The sequence below is a fragment of the Miniopterus schreibersii genome (assembly GCF_964146895.1).
Source record: "Miniopterus schreibersii genome assembly, chromosome: 6".
NCBI classification, from domain to species: Eukaryota; Metazoa; Chordata; class Mammalia; order Chiroptera; family Miniopteridae; genus Miniopterus; species Miniopterus schreibersii.
This window is the reverse complement of record NC_138107.1, coordinates 13,041,914-13,065,152: the sequence shown is the minus strand read 5'-3', so window position 1 is coordinate 13,065,152 and position 23,239 is coordinate 13,041,914. Positions and strand designations below refer to the sequence as shown.

General features: G+C 47.5%; 1 protein-coding gene across 10 annotated transcripts in view; it reads left to right on the top strand.

Annotated features, from left to right (window-relative positions):
* Positions 1-23,239, top strand: part of TRERF1 (transcriptional regulating factor 1) — a 200,113-nt gene that overhangs the window by 118,994 nt on the left and 57,880 nt on the right. For all 10 annotated transcript variants that reach the window (XM_081140330.1, XM_081140329.1, XM_081140326.1 and 7 more), the window contains exon 4: positions 15,778-15,892. The gene's annotated coding sequence lies outside the window, so the exon portion shown is untranslated. The remainder of the gene's footprint in view (positions 1-15,777; positions 15,893-23,239) is intronic.

Here is a 23,239-nt window from a genome sequence, read left to right as displayed (position 1 = left end):
AGGAAAGGAGAGGGAGAGAGAGAGCTAGAAACATCAATGATGAGAGAGTCATTGATCAGCTGCGGCCTGCAACCCGGGCATGTGCCCTGACCGGGAATCGAACCCTGATCGCCTGGATCCTAGGTCAACACTTAACCCCTGAGCCACGCCGGGCCGGGTTCAGTTGGGTGTTTTATGCACCCTCCCCTCCCTCAGGTTTGACCGGGTTGTTCTCTAGGCCTACTACCCAGCTGTCGTCTGGGGGTTTCTTATACTCTTTTACTGGGTTAGTTCTACTGCTTCGTGGATCTCATATCTTTTCTTTGGGTCCATTCAGTTTCTTCAGGAAGGAAATTCCTTTCTTTTGCTTGGGAGGGTGGAGGGTACATACCTGGCTGCCCCATGAGTCTCCTGTGGAGGACTCAACTGTGTGGCTTCAGATTTTTACATAGTCCCCCTGTCCAGCCTCACATCTGATTCCCGCCCTCCATGGCCCTGCCATCTCTAAGTCATGCGCCTCTTGGCCGTTCCTCCAGGCTGCCGGACTCCCTTGATGTCCAGGCTCCATGTGCAGCAGCAGCGGTTCTAGTCTTCCATAGTCTCTCTCTTTTCCATAAAGTTGTTTCAGTCTCTTCCCCAGTAGCCCTTACCTGTTTCCTTCGCTGTTTGAAATCATGTCTTTGAAAAAAATTATTCCATTCTCACCTTAGTGATGTTATATCCAGACGGAAAGGATGTACATGAGTGCAGTGAATTGTCTGTCCATCTCAACTCTTCTTGAATCCGTTTTAAATCTTTGCCTACATCACTTTAAGAGCTAAAAGGTTAAACTCTCCCCCATCTAAAGTAGGGGCCTTTAATTTTAGATTTACCTTCTTTAGGATTTAGGAGAGGATTCCTTGTTATTTACAATATTGCATGTCTCTCCAATCCTATCCAATTCGTACTTTTAAAATATGATCAAATTTAGATCTTATATTAACTCATTAAGGCAGTGTTAGCCGCCATGATCATCATCGGGTTAGGGGGTTAAACATGATAGAAGTCATGTCTTGCTCATGACAAATGCAGGTGCCAGTCAGATGTGCCCAGCATTCCTCTACAAGCTCCTTTAGGGACCTGGGTCCTTCCATCTGTGACTCTGCCATGCCCTGGAGAATATACTCTCGCTGCACATGGCATGGGGGGGAGGCTAGATTATCACACATAAATCATGGATATACATGTAGTCCATAAACAGACAGACCTGCATCTTTGTTATTACAGTTTCATGGAGGAAGGAGACTAGGAAAAAAATGTCTAAAAAGGCTCCTTTCAGGGGGAATAATGAAAAAAGTTTGCGAAAGAGGCCCGCAAGGCCCAGGAGCTCCTTGAGTCAGGTGGAAGGGGAAAGGAGGTGGTGGAGCTTCACCCACTTCCCAACCAGTTGGCCCCAAAATGACACAGGTCTCTTGGCCCTTAGTTCATTGGTGAGAACTAGTCACGGACCCCGCCTAGCAGCAGCAGCAGCAGCAGGAGCTGGAGCTGGAGTTCCTCGATTCTCAGTGACAACTCTCAGCTAAATGAGAGGGAGCACGAATTTTGGGGGATGGTTGGCCTCCAAACAGAAGGGTTAGCAAACTTTGTCTTAAAGAGCCAAGTAGTAACTATTTTAGGCTTTGGGGACATATGGTCTCTATCACAACTGCTCTGCTCACTGTGGCTGAAAGCAGCCATAGACGGCATGTAAGTGAATGGGCGTGGTTGTGTTGCAGTGAAGCTCTGTGACGTGAACTGTCGCCTGATCGGCCTGCAGGCTGTGACTGACCAGCCTCTCCGTACCCCTGTACCTGACGGCCTTCGGAGCTTCCCCATTGCCCACATTTCCTCCGCTTCTCAGGACCTAACCACATGTCTGACTACGTCCTGGAGCTTCCCCTCAACTGAACGAGCAGGGTGAGAGCCAGCTCTCCTGTGAGAAGAATGGGGTGGGTTTGACCCTCAACCAAGTGCAGTACAGAGGTCCCCAGTCTGGAGAAAGGGGCGTCTGCATGTGACAGTATATTAGGTGATCCCAACATCGAACCCCACAGCCCCCTGACGTAGTAGGAGGCAGAGTACCTGGCACATTGTAGTAAGTACTGAGGAATGGCGACAATTCCAGTATTCAGTGCTTGGGAGTCACTTAAAAGTCCCTGCGTTGGGTGAACTATGTCCTCGGAGGATATTCTCATGACATTAGGGAATACACCATAATCTTCAATGGGTTGTTATGCAGTGATTAAAGCTAGTATTTGCAAAGAGCTTTTCATAACATGACTCAATGCTTATGTTGGAAACAGGATATACAAAATTATGTATACAATGTGATCTCAACCATAGCATCTTAAAAGTTTAGCCCAAAAAAAAAAAAAGGAAAGAAATATTCTGTTAAAGTGATGAGATTATGAGTAGCTCTTCTTTTTATTTTGATAGGTTATGTGCTAACTAAAATTTTTACAGTGAACATGTTTTATCGGTGGAGGAGAATGACTGTGATTTTAAAACTAGAGGAAGGGCGCCAGCCCTGAGAGAGTGTCGGCGGGGGTGGCCCCTCCTTGTGCCCACACAAACTCGGGCTGGCAGTGCCACCAGAAATCCTGTTGGAACAGTCGCCGTGAGGCAGCCCCTCCTTCTCACCTGCGCAGCGGGCACGCCTGCTTCTGCGCCGAGGAATTGTCTCCTTTCTAGTGATGGAAGCGTCATCTGATTCTCTCCCCACTGGCGTGGCCCCAGCTTCTCCAGTGACCCATCGAGGTGGTCAGTAGGGCGAGGAGGGGTGCTTGCTGGGCTTAACTGCACAAACAGGTGGCTGATCGGCCTGTATGGGGCCGCTTCCCCGGTCAGTGGACTTACATGACTTTGGGGAGAAATGAAATCACTGTGACCTACGGTGCTGTCTGTGTTGACCAGTAGCGAGGAGGCCTGACTCCAGGTTCCTTCACTCCCAGTGGAGCAGAGAACAGTCCATTCTGTACTGGTGACCAAATTCGAGATCATACTGAAGTGCCCCTCATTTTCCCGGCCTCTCTTGGTTCCTTGTATGCCTCTTCCAGGTATTGTGTCACTGGGTTTGGGGGTCCTCCCGCATGTCATGCCCTCCTGAGTCCTTTTGCCTCAACCCATGGTTGTTTCTCCTGGTAATTTCATTCTTGAGTCCTGGGTTGGCTACACCCTGGCCTCACACTGTGCTGTCCACGCCCGGAGCATTCTCCAGCCCTCTGCCTTTCTCTGTGACCGAGTGGCTCCTCTCCCCCATCACCCGGGGCCCTGCCTTGACTCTGCAGGTACATCGACTGCTTGATGTCATCTGTCTGCTTGCACATGGCCTCTGTGGCCTCCCCACATTCAGCCTCCTTTGTCTCTGCTCCAGAAACTCCCTCTTAGCTCCAAATTGGACTGGAGTAACCTTATCAGAGCTTTTTGTCCCCACCCTGCCTCCTGTGTTCCGAGAGCTGATCCTCGAACCCCTCTCTCCCCTCCGCACACATACCCTGGACCGGATGGGGTTGGATGTAAGGATGTGACGCACAGGCATTAGATAGTCCTCGCTCTGTGCTTCTGTGTGCACACAGCTTCTTATGACTTATAAGGCCCTACACCAGCGTTTCTCATCCTCGGCACTATTGTTTTGAGCCAGATAATTGTGTTGAGAGGGGCTGTCTGGTGCATTCTAAAAGGTTTAATAGCATCCCTACCCTCTACCCACCAGATGCAACAGCATGTCTCCAGTTGTGACAAGCAAATATGCCTCCCGTCAAAATCCCTCCAGGTTGAGAACCACTGCCCTGCGTATTGGGAAACCCCTTCCCACCACTCCCCTGCCTCTGTCCCCGCCACAGAGAATGTTCTCTTCTCAGGTCTTCTCTTCTAGTTCTCAGCTCAACTGACACCTCCTTACCAAGGCCTTTCCTAAGTGCCCTTTGTTAGCAGCCTGTTTGCTCCATCATATTTATATTTATTTTACTCACTTTTAAATCCTCCTTAGAATCTCTCTGACCTCATTCCTACTATTTGCTCCTCAGTCACATCGGGCATGTGCTCACCGCAGGGCCTTTGCCCTTGCTGTTCCCTCTGCCTGGGATGCCCTTCCCCATGTCTACTCATGGTCCCCTCACCTTCAGGTCGTTTTTCACATGCCACCTTCTCAGAGACGCCTTCTCTGACTACTACCCACTTCATTTATTTTTGTCTGCAGTATCCATAAGCGTCTAACATACTATGAATTTTAATTATCTGCTTTATTTTGTTTCCCCCCATTAAAATGAAAGCTCTGTGAGGGCAGGGAGTTTTGTCTCCTTGTTGACCATTGCATGCTGATCACATAGAACAATGCCTAGGCTCATTAGTGTCTGTGCCCTATGTAACTGTGGACATTTGAAAACTGGGGCGAGGTTGGCTTCTTGTGAATAGGGGTGTTTATAAAGCAGAAAGCGATGAATTTGCTAGTAGTTTGTTTACTGGCATTAGGCAGAAGTCTGACTTTAGCTGTGACTTATATTTACCACGCCTTGGTTGAGGTTTTTACTTCCTAATGTGTACGTGCGCCTGTCTAAAAGTAGTTTTTAGTTCTTTTTTTTTTTTTTTTTAAATATATCTTTATTGATTTCAGAGAGAGGAAGGAGAGGGAGAGAGAGAGACAGAAGCATCAATGATGAGAGAGTCATTGATTGAGCCCGCAACCCGGGCATGTGCCCTGACCGGGAATCGAACCCCGATCGCCTGGATCCCAGGTCGATGCTCAACCGCTGAGCCACGCCCGGCCGGGCTTTAGTTTGTTCTTAATTGTGAGGCACAAGAGGTCGGGACCACCACTATCACGGCTTCCTATAAAGGGCCACGTTTAATAAGTGCTAAATAAAAGCTTCATGGCCACACCTCTTCTGCCTGTCCCCTGCGACCCAGCGTCTTTTCTTTCTCACCTCCCTCTGCTCCCATCTTGTTCCTCATGCTGGGCTCTCTTCCTTGTCTCAGTCCCCATTCTCACCTCCATGACACCTAGAGACTCACACCTTCCAGAAGGCTGAGTGGAAGTGTCAGCAGCACCTCCCCTCTGGGAGCCCAGGGACCCTTGAATATGGGCAGGCGAGCTTCCAGGGCCACACATGCTTTCTGTCCTAACATTTTGGAATCCATGGTCTTCTAAGGAAGCGCCCCCACGTGTGCCATCGGGGACCTGGCCAACCCTGCCAACCTCCCCCCAGAGGTTCTCCCTCACACGCCCATGGCGCCAGAAATCCCACCCCTGGGGCTTGGTGGAGGCTCTTGGTCCTTCACAGGAACTCCCTATTTCAGGGAAGACATCCGAGAGGGCACAAGCAAAATGTCTGAATCCTGAGAGGGGCTGCTCAGAGGCTCAGATTGGTAGGTGACAGGTGAGGGTGGGCAGGAGAGTTGGAAGATTGCAAAGAAGACCCTCTCTCCAGTTTATGTAACCTCGCCGATGAGCGAGGGAGCGGGGGGCTCAGCAGGCGTTTCTGGCTGCCTGTCATGTGAAGAAAACTGATGTGAACGACACTTTCCTCCTCTGCTTCCTGCCCTGCTTTTAAATTCTTTGTATCTTGAATGATGTGAGTACAGGAGCCTCATACTTGGAGTTATTTTTACAAGGTCTCCTCTCTGCTTTGGATGACTCAGAGCTGGAGCCTTCCCGTGAAGATGTTCCTCGGGAAGCCCAGGATGCTGTGTCCCAGGCGAGCTGGGGGTCAGGAGTGGCTGTCTTGATCCCTGACCCATCCCGGTCTCCTTTTTCTCTTGGAGCCATGTCCACTGGAGGGAGGAAGTGGGGCTGGAAGGAGGCCTTGCTGAAGGCAAAAGCTTCTCCAGTTTCCCTCTGCCAGCCAGCCCTGCCTTCTTACCATCCTTTGCCACTCCAGCAGAAAGGACCAGGCCTGCTTGCCAGGCTGGAGAGGAGCAGAGATCCCTGTCCCCAGGGTGGATGCTGCAGGCTACCAATAGTCAAAGGGGGGAGGGGGGAGGTTGTGGGCCCCAGAGGCTAGTGAGCTAGTGGCTCTAGTCTAAAGGCATAAAATCTATCTGAGCAGTGTCCCCACTGCCCGTATGTTCTTGGGGAGTAGGGACTGCTCTTATTCTCTGTGTCTTCCAAACACCACAGCTGGTGCTGAGACCCAGTAAATGTGTGTAGAATGGGTGAATTAGTGATGGGTAAAGCTGAGCTACCGGAACCGGAGGACAGCCACCCATGTGCCTGTGGACAAGGGTGCACCCTGCGTCTGCTCCAGAAGATGCGCGTGCCCAGCTTCGGCACGTGGACCAGAAGCTGTCATCACTGTCAGCACAGGCACCGTCTGATCTGAGCCCTCATAAGCATTCTGAGATAGGGGTCTGTGTCCACTTTACAGAGGATCAGGGAGATCGGTGGCATGCCCAGCGCTGTGCAGTTAGGAGGAGGCACAGCTCGTTCATTGTGCCCTGAATCTGCCAACTCTGTGGCTGTTGCCCTGACGTGGCTCTGTTGCCCTGAAACCTCAGAGACCACAGAAATAGTCTTTCCTGCTTTCGGAAAAGACTCCATGCCTCTTTCCAGTTACAGCCGCAGCGCCCTTCTGAGAGAACCAGTCCCTTCCCGTCTGCCCTGCCTGTAACGGAAGAGCTGGGTCTCATCTGCCCACTGCCCAACAGCCCTTGGAGGATTTATGATGGGAAGGCCCCTCAGACTCTTCTCTGGTGGCTTTGGGGAAAAGGAATGATTGGGCAAGTCTTCCTTTTTCCTCCTGCAAATCTGCCCTAGGCCCCTCCTCCCTTTCCCTCTGTCTTCTCCTAGATCACACAGTCCCCAACTTAAAACTCATCTTGATCATTGGAACCCAGAAAGCATTTTTCCATAGAAATAGCTTGAACTGGATGCTTGGTCTACCCATGATATATCTGAGATTGAATATTAATAGCATTAGCCAAGTAGAGAACTAGTATTAATATTAGTGGCTTGGTGAATTAGTTCATTTGTAATAAGTCATCACCATCTCTTGCCTAGAAGACTGTAGCAGCCTTATAACTGGTTTGGCCCTTTCTACTCTTGTCCTCTTATAGTTTGTTTTCCTTGTAAAAAGTTAATCAAGCCCATCTCTCCTCTGCTCAGAGCCGCCAGTGGTTTCCTGTCTCCACCGCCTGGGCCCTGCTGCCTCATTGAGGTCACTGCCAGCGCTCCCCCCTCCACCAGGCTCCTTTCTCCAAAGGACCCAGCTCCTGCTGTTCCCTCTGCCTTGAAATTACCTGGTTCAGTCTCAGTTCATTCAAGTCTCTTCCTAGAGTCACCTCTTCAGGTGACCTTCCCTGGTCACTCTTCAGATAGGCAACCCCCATCACTCATCTGTCCCCTTACTCTGATTTATTTTCCATCATAACATTTACCACACCCACCGTCACACTGTTGGTGTGTTTACTTGTGTACTGTCGTTTGCCTCCACAAGGGCAGGGACCTAGTTTCTTTTATTTACTGCCACGTTTCCAGCACAAACGAGTACCTGACACGTAGTAGGTGCTCAGTAAATACTTTTAAATAAATAGATGTATGAACAAATGAATGAATGGTATCTGTACCTAACCAACAGGCAGACTGGTCTCCTGTGGAATTTATCACAGATTCCAGATAGCAGTGCCGGCGATAAATGTTTGCCTGTCCCAGCCCTTGGGATTTGAAGTGTAGGGACTTCATTTTAGTTCTGAGTTTGTAGATTATTTTAGAAACCAGAAGTTTTTATTCTGTGTTCTTGGCAAAAATAGACACCTGTTTGCTCAGGGATTCTCAATCAGTGAAAGAAGGGGGCCCTGAGCTCCCTGCCTCTATTTTACTGAGAGTGACTGTTTCCTTGACCACTCTAGAGCAGGGTTTCTCACCTTCGCTCTGCCATTTTGGACCGGATGATTCTTTGTCGTGGGGCTGTCCCGTGCATGACAGGGTGTGTAGCAGCGGCCCTGGCCACTACCCATTAGATGCCAATAGAGTCCCCCAGCTATGACAACCAAAAAATTACTTGACATTGCCGGGTGTGCCTTGAGAGGCAGTCACCCCAGATTGAGAGCTGCTCCTGTTCTAGCATGTGCTGGAAGCCCCATACTGCAGAGCATGTAGCGCCAAGATAGCCCGCTCTGGAATAGCGCTGCCCAGTGGAACTCTGCGGTTTCGAAAATGTTCTGCTCTGCACTGTCCAGCGTGGGAGTCACTAGCCACACGTGGCTAGTTCAACTGAAGAACCGAATTTAAAGTTTATTTCATTTTAATTAATTTTAATAGTTACTTGTGGCCAGTGGCTACCCTGTTGGACAACACAGCTCTAGAGACAGTGCTGCTCATACTGTAGTGAACACACAGACATCTGGGGACAGCACCGTCAGATTCAGCAAACCTTGGTAAAGACCAACAGTCTGCATTTCTAGTAAATTCCCAGGGGATACTGAGGACCACGCTTTGAGTAGCATGATATAAGTCTCTAACAAAGAACATTTTGCATATGTAAACACAATGACATTTCTGCCACCTGGAAAACCTTGTTAAAGGACACAGTGGCGTAAGTGTAGGGTGATGGGGGAAATATGGTCTGTGGAATTAGATATTGGTTCAAATCCATTTTAATCTGCTGTGTGCCCTGGGCAACTTACTTACCCTCTCTGAGCCTCTGTCTCTTCATCTCTGAAACAAAACCATGATCATGGCTATCCTGCAGTGTGATTTTGAGATACTATATTTGCAAGCACCAAGCCCAGTGACTGACACATACTTGACACTCAGAAAATAGCAGCAATTCACCTGAAATAAAGGCATTATTTACACAAATCAGCCCTGCCCTGTAGGCCATGCCAGGGACCCCCCATGTCAGAATCACCCAGATGTTCTTTTAAAAGCAAGTCCTTGGGCCCAGCCCAGGCCTACTGAGTCAGTCTCTCATGGTGGGGCTCAAAAAGCTTTTTTTAAAAAAATTGAGATAAAATTTATATAACATAAAATAAACCGTTGACCATTTAAAGTGCTTAAGTCTGTGGCATATAGTGCATTCACAATGTGGGACCATCACCTCCGCCTACTGCCAAGGCATTTTCATTACCGCAAAGGACATCTCGTATCCATTCAGCAACCACTCCCCATCCTCCCTCCCCCCAGCCCCTGGAAACACTGATCTGTCTCTGTGGACTTCCCTAGTCAAGGTGTTTCAGGTAAAAAGAATCATAGCATAGGTGACCTTTAGTGTCTTGACTTTTTTTACTTAACATGATGTTTTTGAGGGTCATCCATGCTGTAGCATGTGTCAGTACTTCATTCCTTTTCATGGCTGAAGAATATTGCAGTGTATGGATATACCAAATTTGTTTATTTGTTAGTCAGTTGATGGACATTTGGGTCATTTCCACTTTTGTGGCCATTATGAGTGAAGCTGCTTTAAATGGTCATGAACAAGTTTTTGGTTTTGAGTACCTTTTTCAATTAGTTTGGCTATGTACTTGGGAGTAGAATTATTGGGTCATATGGTCATTCTATGTTTAAGAATATAGAGAGCCTGCCATACTATTTTCCAAAGCGGCTATACTATTTTCTTTCTTTTTTTCTTTTTAAATCTTCACCCGAGGATATGTTTTTATTGATTTTGGAGAGAGAGAGGGAGGGAGAGAAACATCGATTGGCTACCTCCCGTGTGCTCCCTGACCGGGAATGGAACCCGCAACCTTTTGGTGGAGGGACTGACGCTCCAGCCGGCTGAGCCGCCCAGCCGGGGCGCTGCACTGTTTTCCATCCCCACCGGCATTGCATGGGGGCTCCAACTTCTCCAACACTTGTTTGTTTTTGTTTTTTCGTTATTATGGCCAAGATAATGGGTACAAAGGGAAGCTTACGTTTCCTGGGTGGTCCTCATGGACATGAAGGCCACTGCTTGAAGGAGAGCTCTCCCTACAGTTAGTTAAATGACAGTCCCCACACAGGGTCGTGGGACCCTGCTGAGCAGTGCTTTGGCTGGGCTTGTGAAACCATCAGGAATTGGAGTCGTAGTTCGTGTGCTATTTAAGAGGTTGGATTTTTCCCCCACATCTTACTCAGTCCATTTGGGCTGCTCTAATGAAGTATCACAGACTCGGTGGCTTATATAGCAAAAGAAATTTGAAATGTATTTCTCACCGTTCTGGAGGCTGGGAAGCCCAGATGAAGGTGCCAGCGTGGCTGTTCTGGTGGGGCTCTCCTCCTGGCTCGGAGCCAGCACACCTGGCTGTCCTCATGTGGTGAGAGGGGCTAGGGAGCTCCCTGGGGTCTCTTATAAGAGAATTAATTTCATTCCTGAGGGCTCCACCCTCTTGATCTAAGCACCTCCCAATGGGCCCACCTCCTAACACCATCACTTTTGGGGGTTAGTATTTCAACTTGTGAATTGTAGGGCTGGGACACAGACCTCCAGTCCTTAGCACTTACTCCGTCCCCTTTAGTAAGGGTAACAGTGGGTAGGGACAGTTTGCTCTCTTCTTGCCCTGGAAAGGCCAGATCAGCTCAGATGGCCTACCCCCATGAGTGACGCCCTTGTCCCCATGAGTGACCACCCCCACCCAGTGCCCCACGGGCCAGTTTCTGCAAAGCACCTACCTATGGCTGGGGGCTGGCCTGGAGGGCCTTTTCCCAGCACGAACTGGCTTTGAGCGCTTCTATCTTAATGAAATGTAATGTGAAGTTTTGCATTCTGCTGCATAGTACAGCTGACCCTAATTTAATGTTTTTAAAATAAAGGATTTCACCCCAAATATTTAAGTGTATTTCAGGAACACATCAGGTTAATCCTGTGGCCTGAGGATAGATAAAGGTGATAAACCAGGGTCAATGGACAGAGGCGTGTCGGGGGAGGGGCTGCGGGAGGAGCACTTAATGAAAGGAATAGTATTTCTGGCTAACAATGAGGGGTTTGTTTCCCTCTTCGGGAATTTCCTCAAATTTAATCTCTGGGGTGGAAGAGAACATTTAAATTATACACTGTATCCACACAAGCCAAGGGAGCAAGGTCCTGCTGTAACTCCGTGGGCCCATTGCTCTAGGAGGGGAGCGCAGCACCCACGGCCTCCTTGAGTCAGCAGTTCTCAGCCTTGGCCACATGGTACAACCACCTGGCAAGCTTTCAACACTTATTGAATAGGTTTGTGGTGGAACCCCGGCGTCTGTGTTTGTTAACTCTCCCTAAGTTATGTTGAGGTGCAGTCAGGATTGTCGCACCCGCCAGGCTGTGTGAAAAAATCAGACACTGCCCATGCCCAAGGAGGGCTTACGGCCTGGGGTCACCAACTTGGTTAGCACATAAGTAATTAATTGTAACTGTGATAGTGCTGCTGCACACACTTAAATTTCTGGAGGGCCAAAGAAGTCTCATTGATGCAATAACCTGAAAGCTGGCTTGACATTAATGAGGGCGCTAGGAGAAGAGGGATGAGCATGTGCAAAGGCTCTGGGGTAGGAAAGAGCTTAGTGTGTGGGAAGACCTGAAAGAGCAGCTGGTTGGAGCTGTGAGCGAGGGGATGAGAGGCCGGAGGAGGCTGCAGAGTGGATGGCGGCCTGCCGTCCATTGTCGGCCCACGATGAGTCCATCTGATATGCTCTCAGTGTGTGAGCTGCTCTGATACTGATGGGAATGGCCCAGCTCCTGTGTTCTGGAACAGCCAGCTGCAAAAAGGCCTGATTGAGTGTTCTGCCTCTGCCTCATAATGTTCTGGGCAGGAACCCCCTCCTCCAGCACATGAAAATTATTCTTTACCCAGCCTCCATGGGGTGGGAATGGGGCAGAAAAAGAAGAGGAGAGAGTTTTCCTCACATATAAAAAGCTTTTGGGCCCCTTGGCTGTTGGTGGGTGTGTCTCACTTGAAAATTAGGCGTTTTTCCAGGTCACCGTCGTCTCTACATAGGAGAACTCATTGGGCAGAATGGTTGGCCCCCAGGTGACTGGAGTCTCAGTGCAGCGATTCCTGCCCCACTGTTTCTCGGTGTTCTTCGATGAAATCTACAGATTTCACTCCTCTTTCCCCTCCTTTTTCCTGCTTTTAAACATCTGTGCCAACTTCTAATGTTCTGTGGGTGGCATGGGGAATTCTTCACACTTCATTTGGTCCTGCTTCCCATTTCAGAAGCTCCACAGTTTACGTCCTGTGTCCCCTCCCTCCCCTGGCTAACCCCTTCCCTTGGCCCGGTGACCTGTGAGCTGTTCCTTTCATTAAAACTGCCCTGTGGCTGAGGAGAACCCTTCCTTTTTGGTTTGGGCCTTTCGATAAACATTTAACATGTTCCTTTCTGTATATTAATCTTTTCCTTCCCCGAGACTCTTAAATCTTCATTTCCCTTTAAACACTTAACAACGGTGTGGTGTGTAAGACAGCACTGGTCACCGCAAGTGTGCAGAAGGGAAACTGAGGCCCAGACAGCAGTGTGGGGCAGTGGGAAGACTTGCCTTCTGGATTTCTCCGGGGAGGTTGAGCCTGGGGATGATGAAGTGTGACTTAGTGAGGAACAGCCCTTATGCAGAGCTGGGGACCCTTGAGGGCACACACCAAGAAATGGTGAGTCTTCAGGCCCCCTGGTCAGTGATGGCTGGCTCCTTCTTCTTTGCAAAGCTGCCCTGCAGCCCCTGTGCTGGGTGGGAAATCATTTTATGGATTCCTTTTGATACTCAAGTCAAGGGAGGGGCATGGCTGTCCCCACCCACTGGTGCTAGGTGATAGTAATGCGGCCATTTGTTCAAAAACTGTTGGGAGCCGGGCAGTGTGCTCAGTGTGGGACCTAAGTGCTTGCGGAGGTCCCTGGGGCCACCACAGGGAAGACACTGCTAACCCCGTTTTATGGAAAAATGGCCAATGAGGGGAGGAGCCAGATTTGAACCTAGGTCTGCTTGGCCCCAAAGCTCATGCTCTGTGCATTAAATTGCATGACCTTCTGTCAGTAACAGCCATCGTGAGGCTGCTCAGGCAATAACTTTAATAATAGAACGCTCGCCCACATCCCAAACCCACACTCATGTCAGCGTACGTCAGCATTGACCAGCCAGTTTTTACCTCTGGCCAAACTGGATTTAGCCAAGTTACACTGTTGAAGAGAACACAGATGAGTCCCAGAACTTGTTATAAAGTGGCTGCCTCGTGCGAGCCAGGATGAGGGAGAATTGAGCTGATATGCGTCTTGTTTTCCTGGTACCGTCTTAGGCACTTTTTGAAAAACCTGCGCTTCTTTAAGGCTCACCCTGAATACAACTGATGGAAACGCGGTATAAGCTCAAGAGCCTACCTGATCCTATTAGAGCCTCCTTTCATACCTAGAATGGACCATGCTTCTCACCTCAGGGCCTTTGCACAGGCTGTTCATTGTGCCGGCAACACCTTCTCTATCTTTTCCCTGCTGCCCTCCCTATTATGTTTCACTCATTTATTTATGGGGCTCCGATTAGAAACTGATTCCTTAGGAAAGACCACTGACCTTTTCCGTGCTACATCTGTCATATGCTATTACAGCAGCAGTCTTACTTCCTTAGAGCATACCACTATTATAGTTATAGTTCTTTTTAAACTGTTAATGTTGGTTTCCCCCATTGGACTATAAGCTCCATGAAGGCAGGAGCTACATTGTTGTATGCCTAGCACCTGGTATATACACTCGGTCAACATGGGATGGACGAGTGGTTGGTTGGATAGGTAGAGTGAGCTAGTCACCTTCCGTCCTTTCCCTTAGCTCCAGCCAAGAGACTCTTCTTAGCAGGGGTGGGGAATTGTAATTACCTGTTTATATGACTCTCTTGGGCCTCTGAGAAGAACCCATCTTGAGACCCCTAAGGTCTGGCCCAGCACCTGACATACAGTAGATGGCCAATAAAAGGTGGCCAGTGGTTGTCTAAGCTTAATGCTTGCCCTTGAGACCAGTTCCAAGGGCTCATGCTGCTGTGGGGAACCTTGGAGAGTTAATTTCCCACGTTGAGAGTAAGGGCAGAGCATCTACTCATGGAAGCTTAGGGCACTGCATTCCTGCTTCCCACCCCATGCCATGGTCTGCTCTTCAGGTTGCCAGTTACTATATTGACTTATTTGTACATAAATAGTTATTTCTATAACCTTCTCTCCGCCAACATTCAGAGATAATGATATACAATCTTTGCAACATCACAGACATGGCTTCAAAAGCATTCTGTTGCTATAGAAATGTTTATGATGTGCTTATCACTAGAATTTTATGAGCAACAAACTCCCAAATTGCAGATGATTTAGCATTTGAAGCCAGGAGTGAGAGTGTGTGTGTATTTGCATTTAAAAAAAGGCTTTGAAAAGAGTTTTCCTTCTGCAGAGTTATCTTCTTGTAAAGTTTAAAATAAGAACTACTTAAAAGCTGAGAGTTTAGAGGAATGAGCACTTTCTCTTAAACATTTAAATGGGTGAGAATGACTTGTAATTTCTCCCTCAAGTATTAAGGCAATCAGCACTCAAAGGCTTTTTTTGGAGCTGGCTGTCACAGACAAAGGATTTCTCAATTTTTTAAAAAATACAATTTTTATAGCATTAAATGGGAGGAATGAACACCAGCAGCTCTCTTGACATTTTGGAAATGATTTATTTTCAGGGCTGGGCTTGTCACAGTTAGGATGGGAAGTCCAGGATGGAGCAGGACAGGGCTCCAGGCACAGCTCCAACCAGGTTCCGAGACCCTCCTGCTCTTGTTACCTGAACCCACTGCCTCTGTCTGTCACCCCAAAGGCACACTTTCCCAAAGTCCCTGCTGTGGCTCTCCCTCCTGGACAGAGACTCGCTGAACTCTCTGATTGGTAGTCCAGAGAGTAAGTTGTTATTTTTATTCCCAGTCACCCTTTCTGAACCAAGAGGTCAGCCGCACACCTTAGGAAAGTTGTATTCTATGAACGTTTACTATCGTGATGCTGCTCGGCTGTGGTTCGTGGGATGGCGCTGGACTGCAGACTTCACTCGTCCACAGTACAAGCACAGAAATTGAGAGTACGCACTTTGAAACTTTCATACTGATGTGACAGTCATTAGCTGAATCGAACAATTAAAAAGTAGGCTTGTGCCCTGGCCAGTGTGGCTCAGTTGGTTGAGCGTTGTCCCCTGCACTGAGAGGTCACCTGTTTGATTCCTGGTCAGGGAACATGCCCGGGTTGCAGGCTTGATCCGCAGTAGAGTGTGTGCAGGAGGCAACCGATCAATGTTTCTTTCTCTTATTGATGTTTCTCTCTCTCTCCCCCTCTTCCTTCTTCTCTCTCTAAAATCAATAAAAAAGCATTTTTAACAAACAAAAATAGGCTTGTACTTTGTATGAATTTCTTTTCTTTTCTTTTTCTAATGGTTCATTTTCATTATATTTTATAAAAGTATTCATTCGTGATGGATTGGAAATTAAAGACAGCTGGTCCTTCATCACAAATACAGTAGTTCGAGAAACCCGGTGCTGTCCCACTTGTGTGCTCCCCCCCCCCCCGTGGGGCAGGGAGGCTGTTGGATGAATTGGGGGGAATCGCAGAGCTGACCACATTATATTGCAATGAAGCCCCTCTCTCTCTCTCGCTAGACTGGTTCTTGAGAGTAGGGACGGCGTCTGGTTCATCTTCGAAGGCTCATTCCTTAGAGCCCTGCCTGGCACATGGGAGGGCGTGGGAAACGCTATCCGGCGTAGGCCCGTCTGCTCCCCATGACGTGAGAGCGGCGAGGCGGCCTCGGGAACTCCTAGGGCTTCTGGATAGTGTCCTTCGCAGGCCGGCGATGGAAAGCTAGGAGCAGAGGATGAACAAGTGACCTTACCTTCTCTTTTTCCCACAGAACCAGGTCTCCTTTTCCCACCTGCCCAGCAGCATGAGAGCAGCATGACCGGCCGGCCGCAGGAGAAGCCCCCAGAGCCAGGCCCCCAACTCAACCATCTGCTGCGGAGGTCAAGGTGAGCTTGCTTCCCTTCTCCTGGGAGGTTTCGGAATGTTTATTTTAACTGATTCTATGTGCTTTTGGAATCCCTCACCGTGTGCTGGGGAAATGGAGTTCCCTAGGACTTGGGTAGACTTAGAAAGTGGGTGTCAGGCTAATGGGGCAGAAGGCGCTCGTTTTGGTTTATGGGGAGGCCGATGGTGGAGCAGGCAGGGCCCTGAATTGAGTTTCCAGGACTGAAGCGCTCAACACTCCTCCTGAACGGTGGTCTTGGGCAGGTGTTTTAGGGACTGTGACCCGTGGAATTTGGGGGAAGGAATCTCTGGAATAGGATGGCACTGGAAAAACGGTCAGTCTGTGCTTCCTAGAACATTCTGGACAGAAATTCCTGTCCCACGTAGGGTTGTAAGGGGCCTTAGAGGATCAGCCAGGCCAATTCCCAGCCACTGTTGAACAGTGAATTGTTAGAAAAGTCTTTCTAATATTGAGACAGTTTGTTTGCTTTTTTTTTTCTCTTCAAATTTTAAGCTACTTTCTCTCTCTAATTCTTCCTTCCCTGCTCTGCCAGTGGGGCCACAAAGACTGGCTTTCAGAGACTCTTCCACATGACTCTCTCTTCAGGTTTGAAGATGGCTGTCAGGCTCTGCTTCCTTTTTTTGTATAAATTCTCCCTAGAGACTGGCACCACTCACCTTGTCCTCTTGGTCCCCTCCGTGTGGGAAAGGACCTCATTCCCTGTGGTTGCTCACTTAAGCTGGGCTATTCTTGACAGAGAAGCCTTCACTCACTGTTCATGGGACAGCTGGTCCTCAAATAACATCATTCTGGTCAACGCCATTTCGATATAACCTTGATGAGATGCTGTAGCATCTTAACTCCTGTTTATACCGATTAGCCTGTGGTCAAATCAGTTTCATTTTATGACATTTCTCTTAAAATCTCAGAACCTTTCCATGACGTTAAGTGAGGTCTTACTGTATATATTAAGAGCCTCCTTTGTGACTGTCATTGTGCTTGACTTTAGATATATCAGTGAACAAGAAATACAAAGTCTCTCTTTTTTTTTTTCTTTATTGATTTCAGGGAGAGGAAGGGAGAGGGAGAGAGAGAGAAACATCAAATTGATCGGCTGCCTCCTGCACGCCCCTTACTGGGGATCGAGCCCACAGCCTGGACATGTACCCTGACTGGGAATCAAACTTTGATCTCCTGGATCATAGGTTGATGCTCAACCCATGAGCCATGCTGGCCAGGCAATTGTCTTTTTTAAGACAAAATGGGTTTGGATCCTTAGAGAGAATTTGAAATAAGCATTAAACCACTTCTGTGTGTTCCTTTTTTATATTTTATCTTTTTCCAGTTTTTTTCTTAAATGTTCCATGAGTGAAAAGAGTGTATATTCTCTAATTATTGAATAAATTTTTCTGTATATGAACATCAAAATAAGTTAGTTCAATGTACTGTTCAACATCTACAATGTGTTCTTTTCTGTTTTTGTCTGATTAATCTATCAGTTATTAAGAGAAATGTGTTAAAAATCTCCCACTGGATTTGTCAGTTTCTCCTCACAGTGCTGAAAATTTTGCTTTATGTATTTTAAGGCAGTGCTATTTGGTGCACAAGTGTCTACACTAGGTGTATCTTATTGATGAATTGGGATTCATTTCTACCATCTTTATATACTTTCCATTTTCTCTGCTTTTTTTTGGCTGAGGTGTTTTCACCTCTTATTCTATATTTTTTTCCAGAATCAGGCATTCATTTATTTTTCATTTTAAAAAAAGCAAAACAACAAACACAGGCATTCATCTATCTGGACATCATACTTAAATGTGTTTTGCATTTTCCAAAGTAAAAGTGAAATTTTTTTTTAGAGAGTCTTTTTTTAAATTTTTAATATTGACATTATTGCAGATGTCCTCCTTCCCCCCACCTTTTCCCACCTTCACCCACCCGCACCTCCATCTTCCTATTTGGAAGTTATATAATCTGTATCTACCTTTCAATGGTTACCCAGCTATTTCAACAGGCATACTTAACAAATTCTGAAATTAACTAGTGTCTTTGCCTTCCTCCCAAACTATACAAGTTTAATTCTGCCTCTCCCAGTTTGTGTCAAGTTATTATCCTGTGTTTTCATTCTGTCCTCCTTTTCCCTACAAGTTAGATGTCATTGTTTTGTACAGTGTTTGTCTAGATTTACCCATATACTTGTCAGTATCTTTTCTCACCATTCTTTCATGAATCTGAGATTATGTTCCTTCCTTCTAATATAAATCTTTTAGCATTATCCATTAGGGCAGGGGTGGGGAACCTTTTTTCTGCCAAGGACCATTTGGATATTTATAACATCATTCTCGGGCCATAGAAAATTATCAACTTAAAAATTAACTATGAAAAAAGCTCCTAAATTTATTGAATTTCAAGTCCCACCTACGTTTGCCTTGGCAGGGCCAGACCAAATGATTTGGCCTGTGGGCCAGACGTTTCCCACCACTGCTTTAGTGAAAGGCTACTGGTAGTAAAGTCCCAAGTTTTTCCTCTTTTGATTTGTTTTTGTTTGTTTGTTTTTGTTTTTGTTGGCTTGAAAATATCTTATTTTGCTCTCAGTTTTGAAAGGTAGCTTTACTGGACATATTCTCTTAGGTCATGGAAGCCATCAATCCACCGCCTCTGGCTCTGAATGTTGCTGTTGAAAAATTGGCTGTCAGTCTTATTGCTATTCCTTTATAACTGACCTGGCATTTCCCTCTGGTTAGGTTAAAGAGATTGTTGTTTTCTTTGGTGTTCTGCAGCTACATCATGGTGTCATGTAAGTAGGTGTAAATTTCTCTGTCTTTATTCTGCTTGGGGTTCGTCGGGATTCCTAGAGCTGAAGATGGGTGTCTTTCAACAATTCTGGTAAAATTCTCACCCTTTATTTCTGTGACTATCACCTCTTTCCCCTTCTTTCTAATATCTCCTTCTAGAACTCCAGTTAGACTTATGGTGGACCTTCTCATTCTAGTCTCTGTACCGCGTAACCTCTATTTTATATTTTTAATCACTGTCTCTCTGTGAATTCTGAATAATTCCTTCAAATGTGTCTTCCATTTAACTAATTTATTCAGTGTCTCAAATGCTATCTAATCCATCCATTGAATTTTTTTCCTTTCGGTTTCTTTATTTGTCGTTTGTAGAAGTTCTAGTCCATTATTTTTCACATCTACTTGGTGATTTTCTGGTCTCTTATTTCTTGTTCATTTTGCACATTTCTTTTTCTGTTTCTTTAATATATTGAGTAAGCTGTTTGAAAATTGTAGGATTCCTTGTCTGGTAATTCCAGAATCTGAAATCTTTACAGGCCTGATTGTGCTGTCTGTTGTTTCTACTGCCTTGCTGTCTTCTTTTGTCTATGTGAGCTGCTCATTTTCTTAGAAACTTTATCTTTGAGAATTATTTGAGGTACAGGTTGACATTGACTTTTCCAGAGAGGATTTGCATTAACTTCTGCTAGTTGTCTGGGGGCACCACCAACCAAAAATCACTTTAATTTTCTACCTGAGGCTTTTCTGGCCACAAAAGTAGCCTGAATTCAGACCGCAAACCTGTGTAAAGTCCATCTTTTGGTTATGAATTTTCAGGACAGATTTCTCCCCATTCTTCCCAGCCCAAAGCCAGGTTTCCTTGCAGTGCCCTTTGTGTTGTGCTTTGTTTCTCATTCAGAAAGTGGAGCCTTTTGGAGTCCCAGCTTTATGGAGGCACTAGGCTTTTTCTCCTGTTTCCTGAACCCTGCGCAGCTCCCATGGGAAACAGAATATCTAAGGTTCAGCAGGAACCATCAGGGCAAAAGCCAACTTTGCTGTGAGATGACCTCCCATGGTTCCTGCTTTTGGTTTGTTTATGGTCTTTGAAGAATCCTTCCATTTGTACCAGCTCAGCAATGTGTGTACAGTTTTTAAATTTTAAATTTTACCCAGCATGCTAATTGCTTCAATTGCGAAGGTCAAGCAGAGTATCTGGCCAAAAAGTGTATCATCTTTTTCTCCAGCATGGCCCTGTGGGGCAGGAATGACTAGCCCTTGTTCACAGAAGAGTGAACCAAGGCTCAGCGAGGACGTGTAACTGGCTAGCAGTTGACAAACGGGAAGGGGTGTGTCCCTTTCCTTACCTTTCCTTTCCCCAAAATAACTGTTGACCACTTTTTTGGGGATTAGCTTTATGCTCACAAAGGATATGCGTTCCTACCAGCTTTAAATAGTTGGACAGCTTTGTAAAATTTGTTTATGAATCTATTGTTTATCTTCCTTGAGAGGGGAAATGGCTTCTGCATATTTTGTGGCTTGTTTCTCTAGCAGTCACCAGCACTTTCCTGCTTCGTTCCCACTCTGCCCGGCCTCCTGGACCACAGCCGGAGCCCTGTGCACCTCCTCCAGACCCCAGCTTCTTCTTGTCCCATGCTACACTCTCCTTCTTCTTACCTGTGTCCCCAGCCCTTCCTGCTATTGGTTTTCCATCTCATGGTGGTGTGTATGCCTTTGTCCCGACGGGAGGCCCCAGAGACCCGTGATGAGACTTCGGGGCTCCGGGGGCAGGGAGAAAGAGCTGAGTTTGACCCCAGCTCTGCCACTCACTAGTTCAGTCCCTGAGCTTCAGCTTCTCCATCTGTAACGTGGGGACAGGGAGTAAATGAGATGATGTAACATGAGCTCGGAGCACGCAAGGCGCCCGGTCATAGCGGTTACTGCTGCCGTCACTGTGAATAGACCCCCTCAGGCCAGGCTCTTGCTCAGAGTCGCTTTCCCGCTGACATAGCTGGTTAATGAAATGTGATGAAAATGGAGCCAAGTCTAGGGTCAGTGTGGGATTCCCAGCTTCACTGTTCTGTCCTTCAAATTGGGGTGTTTTTAAAAATAATATGAGGGAGCCCTGGCCAATGTGTCTCAGTGGTTAGAGTGTTGGCCTGCACACCAAAGGGTTGTAGGTTCAGTTCCCAGTCAAGGGCCCATACCTGGGGTGCAGGTTCAATCCCCAGCCCCAGTCAGGGTGCATGTAGGAGGCAACCAATCAGGGTATCTCTCACATTGATGTTTCTCTCTCCCTCTCTTTCTCTGCCCCCCCCTCCCTCCACTCTCTCTAAAAGTCAGTGGAAAAAAATATTCTCAGGTGATGATTAACAAAAATAATAATAACAATAATAATAATAATATGAGGGGAAACAGAGTACACACTGGTCTGGCCAGAGTTTGCACAGGTTCTAGAAATGGGGCACCCAGCACCTTGGCCCTCCCTTCGGGCCCCTCTGTCATGGAGCCATGAAGGGGCTGGCACCTCACAACACCACTCACTGGGGAGTTTCCCTGTGGAGCCCCCAGGTCAGTGGGTGGCACAGCCACTCTGCTGGACACCTGTCTTCACTGTCCACGTTATTTTCATTCTAGCAGCTGATGTGGCCCTTTATTCCACACACTCCCTTCTAGTAAGTGGCTTAATCTCTCTCAGATCTGCGTCATTTCCTGACCTGCTATCTGTCAGGCAGCAACCTTTTCAAAAAGCGCCTGCTATTTGTAGCGCTCTGGTTTTGTACAGTGGGCAAGTGGTATAAAAAGCGCATAGGGTTGCCGTGACCCTAAAACTGCTCTAAAAAATAAACTCCTATTAATTTAAAAAAGACTTGATGACTAAAAAGTGCACAAAGAATAAACCATCTTCATAAGGTTATATATCAGGTATTCAGAGTGGGTTCCCAAGGGGGACAGCACCATACCCTTGAGTGGTCAGGGGAGGCGGGGGAGGTAGATTAGAGCTGGCCCTATGGGGCAGGTAGGATGAGGCAGCTGGAAAGGAACATGGTCCCTTCTAGGTATAGAAGTGGTGTGAACTGAGGTGTAGAAACGGGCCCTCTCAGGAGCCAGTGAGACTTACTGGAATCTTACAGCCCCACAGATGACCTCTGCGCACCCTTGGACAGTCACCTCCAATTAGCATGTCAGAAGCCCTGAGAAGTCCTGCAGCTAATGTTTGACTGTGTTCCACCAAGTTTCCCAAGTGTTTTGACCATGTGGCCTGTGAACATGGTGATCCTGAATGGATTTGCATTTGGCTTCTAGCAAATGCTTCATTTCATTCCAGGCCGCAACTCACTTTTATAAATAGGGATTGGCAACTTTCTTTAAGAAAAATCCAGTCTCTGAGTGCCAAAAAATTATTTGGAGTCAACCACCTGTCTTCTTTTTCCAAGGGTGGCTCAAATATCTAGAAGGGGGAGCGTTTCTAGGAGCCTGAGCACTGATGTTGCTGGAACTAGGGAGAAGCTTCTTTCTTCTCCACAGCTCCCAAGATAATGTCCTTGATAGTCTGGACCCGGCTGGGGGGCCCGGCGCACCCCACCTGCAAACCTCACTCTGTTAACAGCCTCTCTCCCGATCATGCTCCCTGTTTCCTGTCCCTCCTCCACTTTAGTTCCTCAGAGTTATGAGCCAAGATTGATTACCGACTCCATCCAACTGGCCTTGCCCGTGAGGAGCTCACGGGGAGATTAAATAGCCTTCATCAGTGACACCCCAGGTTGCGTTCTCTATCGGCCGAGCCCTGCACAGCGAAACGGGGGTTGTCCTAGACTCGGATATGGAGGACTTTTCCAGAACCAAGAAGTTGGGACACTTTATGTTGCGGACTCTCTGAGTTTGGGGAGCCGGGGTTATTGTGGGTATAGAGAGAGGAGGCCCCCAGCAAAGGACTCAGATGCTTGCACAGCTACATGCAAGCCAGTGGAATCGATTATAAACTGAGTGTTTATGTGCTGCGTGGAGACTGACCGTCAGCTCCTTCTCACTGCTGGGCGGCCTCCCTTCTAAAAAATATTTTTTAAATCTTTATTATACTAATCATATACGTTATTCTATTTTTTTTAAAAATTAAAACACTCTAGCTAGAGCTTAAGGGAAGCTCTTCTACTCACTCCCTTCCCTTTTCCAAAAGGTGGCAGAACTCGGGCTGAAAACCAGGTGCCCTGACTCCCAGTGCTCTCCCCCACTAGGCTGGGATCCGTAGGGGTCGGGTCAGTGGAAACCCTCCCGCCTCAGCCTTCTGGCTCAGGATTGTGGGTGTCCCTGAGTCAGGCAGGGTCTGGGAAGGTGGCTCCAGCTGAGCCTTCACAGGTCAGAGCCAGAGGAACCTCCTAGCGGCCCATCGGGTCTGAGCCCGTCATTCTGCGGAAGCCTCGTCCGAGGTGTGGGGAGGGGAAGTCATTTGCCCCAAAAGGTCACAGGGCCGGTCCCCTTTTCTGTTTGGTCCGAGTTATCTCTATCTTGGGTTTGCATTTCCTGGATACACAGCAGCTGGGTGGGGCAGAGGGCAGGGGAAGTGGGCCTGAGAGAGCCCC